This window comes from Meriones unguiculatus, chromosome 10 (assembly GCF_030254825.1).
Source record: "Meriones unguiculatus strain TT.TT164.6M chromosome 10, Bangor_MerUng_6.1, whole genome shotgun sequence".
Classification (NCBI taxonomy): domain Eukaryota; kingdom Metazoa; phylum Chordata; class Mammalia; order Rodentia; family Muridae; genus Meriones; species Meriones unguiculatus.
In genome coordinates, this window is record NC_083358.1 from 41,439,781 (window position 1) to 41,448,841 (window position 9,061).

At 44.0% G+C, this 9,061-nt stretch overlaps 1 pseudogene; it reads right to left on the reverse strand.

Annotated features, from left to right (window-relative positions):
* Positions 1-2,539: 2,539 nt before the first annotated feature.
* Positions 2,540-2,661, reverse strand: LOC132646196 (small nucleolar RNA SNORA17; annotated as a pseudogene).
* Between the last annotated feature and the right edge of the window lie 6,400 nt (positions 2,662-9,061).

The following is a 9,061-nucleotide window of genomic DNA, read 5'->3' on the forward strand; positions in this document are numbered from 1 at the left end:
TGAGACCCCAAAAGTCTAATATGAAAAACCTTGTAAGGGCCAGAGGCAGTACTCTGAGCAGATCCTGATTTGATTATTTTTCTTTTTTAATATAACTTTTTATTTATTACAATTTATTCACTTTGTATCCCAGCTGCATTCCCACCCTCATCCCCTCCCAATCCTGCCCTCCCTCCTCCCTCATCTCCTCCCATGTCCCTTCCCCAGGCAACTGATAGTGGAGGACCTTTTCCTCTTCCATCTGACCCCAGCTTGTCAGGTCTCATTAGGACTGTCTTTCATAATTTTCCTCTGTGGCCTGGTCAGCCTGCTCCCCCTTCAGGGGGAGGTGATCAAAGAGTCAGCCACTGAGCTCGTGTCCTGATTTGATTTTAACCTTCCCTTGTGCATGTTCCACAATGCCTGTCTTGGTAATTCTAGCCCTACTGTCTGAGATAGGAGCCCCTGAGCTGGTCACCAAGCTAAGAATGAAGAACATGCCTACAGAAGGGCAGAGGATGGGCCGGGAGGGCTTTGTGGAGAAGCTGAAGATTGTGGCAAGGCAATGTTCAAACATAGATGCATAATACTGCAACAGAAGTGACTTGGATAGACTCCAAACAGAAAAGAGGCAGAGCCAAATCAAAACTTAAAAAAAAAAAAACTTTTTATTGGTTATTTGTGAACTTCACATCATGCTCCTCAATCTCACTCATCTCTCCCTCTCCACCTGACCTCCACCTTTGCAACCTCCCCCCAATAGAGAAACAAAAATCTCATTGGGGAAGCTGTAGTATGTCACAGTGTGCCCCACATATACCCCTTTGTACACACTTCTTTGCTTGTAAACATTCATTTCAATGACTCATTGGTCTAGTACAAAGCCTCTGGCTGCTGCTATTTTATCAATACTAGAACACTGGGACTCCTCTCAGTTATCCTGTTATTGCCCTGTGAAATGCAGATCCTATAGTTTGGGATTTATAGAACCAGCCCCTTCATGTACTCTAGCAGTTTGTAAGTGGGGTAGATGTTGGAGTAGACCAGTTCAAAGTCCAGGATGTAGGCCTGAGAGGTATCTGAGCTGATCAGTCCACTGTCTTTCCTGCTCTCATGTGCTCGGGATCAGCTCACCAGCTACCCCTGCAATCAGGGCCAGCTCTACCCTGCTGCCCAGGGGAGGGGCAGGGCCTGCTCTCCTGACTGTTGCTGCTGGTAAGGGACATGGCCAGTTCTCCCACTCTCTTGACCCCTGGGCCAGCTCTCCACCTGTCATAGGGACTAGGGAGGGAAAGAGGGTGTCTCTCGTTCAATTCACCACCCAGCAGACAAGAGGCAGGGTGGTTCTTCCGGGCTCATGCCCTTAGGCCGGCTCACCTGCAATCCCCACATCTAGGCTCAGCTCTACTGTGCTGCCCAGGTATGATACAGGGTCTGATCTCCTGAGTACTGCAGCAGATGAAGGGCAGGGTCAGCTCTCCTGCCTTCGATAGGTGGCAAAGCACGAAAAGGTGTATCTCTCCTTTGCCCGTGTCACCCCACAGCAGATAAGTGGTGGGATCAGATTTCCCATGCTCAAACTCTTGGGGCCATCTGCATCCCTGCTGCTGGGGTCAACTCTACTGTGCTGTCCAGGCAAGGTGCAGGACCCACTTTCCTGAGTGCTGCAGCTGATGAGAGGCAGCTCTGCTGCTCTCATGACTCCAGGGCCAGGCCTCCCACCTGCCAGAGGTGGTGAGTGGGGAGGAGGGTATCGCTCCCTCATCCATGCCACCAAAGGGAGAGGAGTGGAAGGGCCATCTTTCCTATACTTGTATCCCCAGTGCCAGCCCACATGCAACTCCCACAATGTACATGGCCCACTACCCCCCAAGTACTGCAGCTGTCTAGGGGTGAGGTCAGCTCTTCTTCTCTCATTCCCCCAGGAATAGCTCTCCCATGATGCCCAGATGAGGGGTAGGGCCAGTTCTGTACAGCCCTCAGACATCAACATGTCCCCGGGAGGCAGCCCAGACCAGGGATGTCCACCTGGCCTTTGGTAGCTAACAGTCCCCTGCTGCTTGCAGGGTCACGATGGCCCCCAGTGGCAGCACAGGCCACCCTGGTCCAAGGTGGCATCACTGGCTACTTATATCAGGCTCTTCCTCACTACCTTCGAGTCTAGTTCTGCCTCTCTTCATTGTGCCCACATCCTTCTCTTTCTCTTCCGTTTTTTCACCACTTACCTGCTCCTCTTAGTGGTGTCCAGGGTCTTTGAGTGTCTGGCATCATTTCAGGAGTAGCTCAGGAGTGCTATGTCTTGCTTGTGCAGTTTGGCACTAGAGCATAGTCTTCCCCCCACCCCCAGGCCTGTGTGGATTGGGTTGGTGGTCATCTTAGGCTAGGTCCCTATCCAGGCACTGTGGACATGGGCTTGTTCTTCGCCGAGCCTATCCTAGTGGCCCCTTTAGAAGGTCATCTATTTGGGGCCCCAGCTTGTTCCTTGCTTTGGAAGCCCATCTGGGCCTGACTAGCACCAGACCGGTGGTCATCTCAGGCTTGCTTCTTCCCCTCCCCAGGGAATGTTAGGCTACTAATCATTCATTCATAGATCAGAACACTAAGCACAGACACAGCTTCGCTCCTCTCTGCCACCTACTGACGCGCATGTGACACAGCAGCCACACCCAAGGTTTAGCCAGAACTTTCCAGTTGCCTGAATTGTTCTGCTATGAAAAGTCTACAGCAGGATTGGTTCTCAGGGTGGTGGCATTATTATGGCAGGTGGTAGGAACTTCTGCAGAAGGGACCTAGCTGGAGTAAACAGATCACTGGGCACGTGCTGTTGGAGGCTGTAGCTCTCCAGTCTCTTCCCTTTCTCTGCTTCCTGACCACCATCATGTGAGATGTCCCATCTGTCACACACCCAGCCGCAGTGGGCTGACTCTCTGACACTGTGAACCAAAATAAATCATTCCTTCCTAGAGTTGTTCATGTCAGGCATTTTATCACAGTGATAAGAAAATAACAAACATAAACCATTAGTCTAAAGGTAAGAGTGACAAGCAGCAGGTGCTGCACTGTGGGAAGCCTAAAGCCAGCTGGACTCACAAGGAATCCTCCTTCCAAACTGAAGGCGGATCCCCTGCAAGAGGGTGCATCTGTGGCTTGTAGATGTGTCATCCAGAATGAGGAGAGAGAAAGAAAACGGAGTGAGCTGCTCTCACTGCTGAGACGTGCCAAGGCAAATATAGACCACTCTTTTCCTAAATTCGAAGAGAAAAATGTGCTGACATGAGGACAGTAAGAACCCCTTCGCTGGCAAGGAGGTGAGAACTGTGAAACATCTGAGGAAGTGAGGAGACAAAGGACCAGCCTGCCTTTCCTCAGTGTTACCCTTTTAATTTTATCAAGTTCAAGATTATTTTATCCAGTTTACTTGCACCTACCAAAGAACTTTAAATTGGTTTTTACTTAATTTAATTAGATTAAAAGGCAATTGCCTTCATCATTTGATATGGTTTGCATGCTTGAGGTTTTCTTGAATCTGGACACGTGTTTTCTTACAGGACAGTTATAAAGCAATGTACTGACTGTATTCCCTTCCAGTTCTCTGACTCTTAAGTTAATTTTAAAACTTTCAACCTTCTTTCCAGGCATCTATCACATACACACAAAAGGGCATTATAAGATTTCAGTTCTTCTGGTGTCAATTTTAGTAAGTTGCATTTGCCCAGGGATTTGTCTATTAATATTTACCACTCAGTGGTAGAGCACTTGCTTGGCACACATATATGAGGCCCTGGTCAGCCTTTCCTTTCTGTAGCACTGGAAGGGGCACCTCCTATTTCTCTACCTGGCATTCTATACCTGGCTGTTTACACATACTCTATATTTCTCTCAATCAGTCTCAACTAACACACCAAACAGCATTATGCTTTAAAAAAATTTAATATTCTTTCATTAATTATTTTATCATTATTGTATCTTCTCTTCCATTTTATTTGAAGTTTGTACTGGTTAGGCAAGCAATTTACTGCTGATCTATGCCCCCAGCCTCTAACTTCTTGAATTGTCTAGGTCATTCTTCTTCTGTTAATAAGCATCCAAAATTAACACTTCCCCTCTAAGCATGGTTTTTGCTACATTCCACAAGCAAATTTTGAATGTAAAATTTAAACTTCCAGTCAGTTCAATTTGTTCTATATTTGTTTAAGACATTATCCTTGTTTGCTTTCTGTTGCTGTTATAAATCGCTGATCAAAATTAACTTGAGGAAGAAAGGGTTTTCACCTTACACTCCTATCTCACAGTCCATTATCAGAGGGAGTCTGGGAGGGCACTCCAGGCAAGGGCCTGAAGTCAGGAGCTGAAGCAGAGACTGGAGGAATGCTGCTTACTGGCTTAGTCCCCATGGCTTGCTCAGCTTTCTTTCTTTGTTTTAATTTTATTTTATTTTTTACAAATCCTTTAATTTTATTTCATTTCCCTACTAACACTTAATAAAATTGGGTTAAAACTTTAAATTAAAACTTCATGTAGACCTGTCAGTGACTTTTTCAAAGGATTTATTTTCTTTTTAATGACTTTAGTTAAAATAGTTGTAGTTCTTTCTTCTCTCTGGTCTCTCCCAGCTACCATTCTTCAAACCCCTCCAATATTGCCCACTCTCTCTTTGATTATAGTTGTTGCATATATGTGTGTTCATACCTGTAATCACAGACACATATAAATACAACCTGCTGAGTCCATTTTGTTGGTGGTGTATAAATGGTTTCAAGGATGACTACTCTGCATTAGACAACCAATTAGGGGACTCATCCCCAGGTGAGTTCCCCTTTTCCGAGTAGTCATTAGGTACCTATAGCTCTTTGTCAAAGGGACCGCATGGAATTTTCCGTCTTCCACATTAACATGTTCATTGATATTGCCATTGTTCTGGTCTTGTTTGTGCAGACATTTCTAGGAGATATTTTCATAGCAGACTTTCTGGTATTCTGGCTTTCACAATTTTTCTGTGGCTTCTCTTGTGATGTTCCCTTGGCAGTGTACCCTGAGCCGTAGAGGCAGGAACTGTGATATAGATGTAGCCATTGAGGATGACCTGTTAATCTCTGCAGTGTGTCCAGTTGTGGTTTTTCTCTGGTCTTCGTTTGCTCAAAAGAAATAGGCTTCTTTGATGAGGCATGGTAGCTGCACTTATCCAGGAAAGGTGGCTCTCACAGGAGCTCAACCTTCTTCTTTATACAGCTCAGATCTATCTGTCCAGGTGTGGTTCATCAGGTGTGGACTGAGCCCTTCTCCACCAATGAGCAACCAAGAAAACGCCCCACAGATAGGCTCAGGGGCCAATCAGATGGAGGTAATTCCTGGAGTTTCCCTCTTCCCAGTTATGTCAGGTTGGCAACTGAAGTTAACTGGAAGAGACATCTTTCCCTCACAGTATTATGGGTAACATCAAAGCGTATCTCTTAATTTTTTTTCCATATGTAAGAATATATGTTCTATTTTTATAATATACAGATATTATTCAGTCCACTTCAATATTTACCAACTCATGATAGACAAATGTTAGGACAGGAATTTCACCATTTTTAGGTCTCCTCTGCAGCCCTGAATAAAGGACTCAGTGATTATATGATATAAACATGAGTGGTCAAAAGCTGTTATAAACTACACATGTGATAGACTAATCAAGAAAAACTTGCTGAAAAAGCAGGCTGCTGTTTCCTTTCCTGTCTGGGCTGATTTCACCCTGGAGTTGGTACTGACCACAGGGTGTGGAAACAAAGAATGCTTCTGAAAGGTGCGTGTTGGCTTAGACAGGAGGGAATAACAAAAGCTGACAAATCTTCAGATATCTCTCTGTCCTCAATTGTCAGAGGATGGCACAGCATGAATCACACACTATCTCATTAGTTTTCATCTCTGGCTTAGCAACATCATTCAAATACATTCTAGATATTTGCCATCCTACGTCATCTGGGGACCCAAGTAATGGTCTATCCCTGAATTCAATTCTCAGAGTCATTAGTGTGCAATTTAAGATCGTATCCACCCAAGTGAAGGTTAGGGATTGAGCCCACAGCTCTACTCACATTCAGCATGCCCTCTCTATCCAGTCTGAGCTCTCTCTCCAGGGATCCTTTCCTGACCTCAGCCTAGAAATACAAGGCTTTGCTTTTCTTATGCATGCTGTATGTTCTATTTGGTCTGCCCGGGTGGCCATGTGGGTTGCTGATAGAGAAAAGGAAAGCAATAGGCTCTCTTCCTGGGACAGCCACTAACATCAGATGGAGGATGTGTTCTCCGGGGTCAGAGGTGACCCCCTAGCTGTTGTTGTCACCACTGCTATTGATTTCACTCATGGGATTGGAGAGCGGAAGAACAGACACACAGAGCCTCCCCCCCCCAATCAGCTCTCTCTGACAGGTGCTGCTTTTCCGGCTCCTCTGACCAGAAGGGAGGCCTGCCCCTGGAGCATCCTTCCATATTCAGGGGGATTCGCTATGTCCCTATGAGAACATTCCAGGGGACACAGAGGGGAGCAGGTAACGCCCTACCCTGCAGTCCTGCCTCCAGCCAGATTCTTCCCTGATCTGACTGGTGTTCTAGAGTCCTCAGACTGCCACTCTGCATGTTCTGTTTGCGTCATTATTCAGATATGTTCAATAGGAAAACATAATGGAGCAGGATTTCCCATGTTAATTGGAATAGCAAGCAGTTTGAATATTTTTTCTTTGAGACAGAGTTCTCTCACCATGAGGCCCATGCAGGCCTCGAATTCATGTTTCTTCTGCTTCTTCTTTGCACGTATCTGGGATTGCAGACATGTATCACTGCACGTTTCTAAGTTTTATTTAAATAAAGCAGACCATATCACTCATTTATTTATTAACTGGATTTATAACACAGATGTAATAGATAAGCCTGTGTTAACTGCTACATCCATTTCACTGCAGATAAATATTTACTTTGCCTCTGAGTTTTACTGTCACGGGTAGTAACTCATGTCCCTTGGCCTGTTTCTGTATGTTCATGAGCGGTCCTTTAGGACATGCATATAGAATTGTCACCACTGAGTTAAAAAGAGGTACCCTCAGCGTCACAAAATCGGTTTCTAAAGTAGCTGTCAATTAACACTTTTTCCTGAAATACTGTAACAGTCTCTATTCGTTTCTCACATCCCAGCAAACAGTGTTATTACATGAATTGTTATATATATATATTCTGCTCTGATGGGCGTAAGATGGTATCTTTATTTAAAGTTTCACTTTTCTTTTAAACTGTTTCTGGCTGCATAAACACACACACACACATATGCTATTACAGAAATACAGAAAAATCTGAAGCTCATGAGGAATCATGGAGAAAGTTGTTTTAAAAGTTTAGTACACCCAAACCAATGTTGGTGTTATTTCAAAGGAGAAGGTAGTGGATGTGACCATCAAAGGGAATGAATGGCTTTGCTGCAGCAGCTTAATGTATTCCCCAATTTCTCATGTCTAGACATTAACTTTACAATAACTTACAATCTTCTTGTTGGTGTGAGTCACTTTATTTTGTTCTACATGTGTATGTTTGTCTGTGTATTATGCATGTATGCACATATGTATTGCCAGCAACATAAAAACCAGAGTTTGCTGCTGTAATGCCATCTTCAGTTACTCTTCTATCATGTTTCTGAGGCAAGGTGTCTCACTGAACCTGAGACTTACTGTTTTGTGCAGACTGGTTGTCCACTGAGCCTGACACCCACCTGCCACTGCCCAGTGCTGAGGTCACAAGTGCATGCCACCACATCTGGCTTTTATATAGAATCTAAATACCAAATTAGGTCATCACGACTGCATGGCAAACATTTTATCCACTAAGCCGTTTCCTTAGCCTATTTCTTTTCATTTTTACATTACATGTTTGTTATAACAAATAGAAATAGACATGTGTTTTTAAATCAAAGGCTTGATTTAAAAAACTAATTATGAAACCCAAGAATTTCTTTGTCAAAAAAATTGTAATCATCTTCAAGGTTGCACAGTCCCATGTATATAAACATCTTGTGAGGCATAAAACTGTTCAGTCCCCTGTAGGTTTTTCTTCCTAAGACAGAAAAGATAATAATAGTTCAAGGGGGATTTTTGTCAACATGCTGGATTATTTCCTCAGGATAAGTTCCCAGAGGAGAAGCCAATGAATGGAAAGGCATAAACACCACTAGGGGGTTGGAATGTTCTGCCTTATAGTTCTCCAGAAAGAAAGTGCATTGCCACTAGTTACAAATGTTTCCAACAGTCTTCTATGTCATGATAGGAACCCCATTTAAAAGTTATTTAATCTTCTAAAACAGTGTTTCACTATGAAGAGAGTGAGCAGAAAGGTCAGGTGTATTAGTCAGGGTTCTCTAAAGGGACAGAACCTATAGAATGAATGAACACACATGCACACTATATGTATATAATATATATTATATTTATATATTATCGATAGATTACATTTATATAATATATATGAATTACATAAAAGGAATTTATTACAATGACTTACAGGCTGCAGTCCAGCTAACCCAACAATGGCCTATTATGAACAGAAAGTCCAAGAATCCAGTAGCTGCTCAGTCCACGAGGCTGGCTGTCTCAACTGGTCTTCAGTATATGCTGGAATCCCAAAGAAGTAGGTTCTAATGACAGTGAATAAACCGACTTGCTAACAAGGCCAGAGCAAGCAGGGGAAGGGCAAAGGCTTCCTTCTTCCATGTCCTTACATGGACTTCCAGCAGAAGGTTCAGCCCAGATTAAGGGTATGTCTTTCTAACTCAAAGATCTGGTTAGAATTGAATCTTCCTACTTCAAATTTAACGAAAACAAACAAACAAGCAAAACCCCTCACAGATGTGCCCTCCATTTGGGGGTTTTAGTTCTAGATGTAGTCAGGTTGACAGCCAAGAATAGCCATTGCAGGTGAAGAGACGGCCCCTCCAGCTCAGATGAGGGGGCAGACAGAGTGCATCTGATTCCAGGAAGAGCTACAGCACCTGGTTTTTCTGCTGGTTGTTGCTGCAGTGTCTGTATCATCTCTCCAATCCTGGATGGCTCTGTGATCCCCA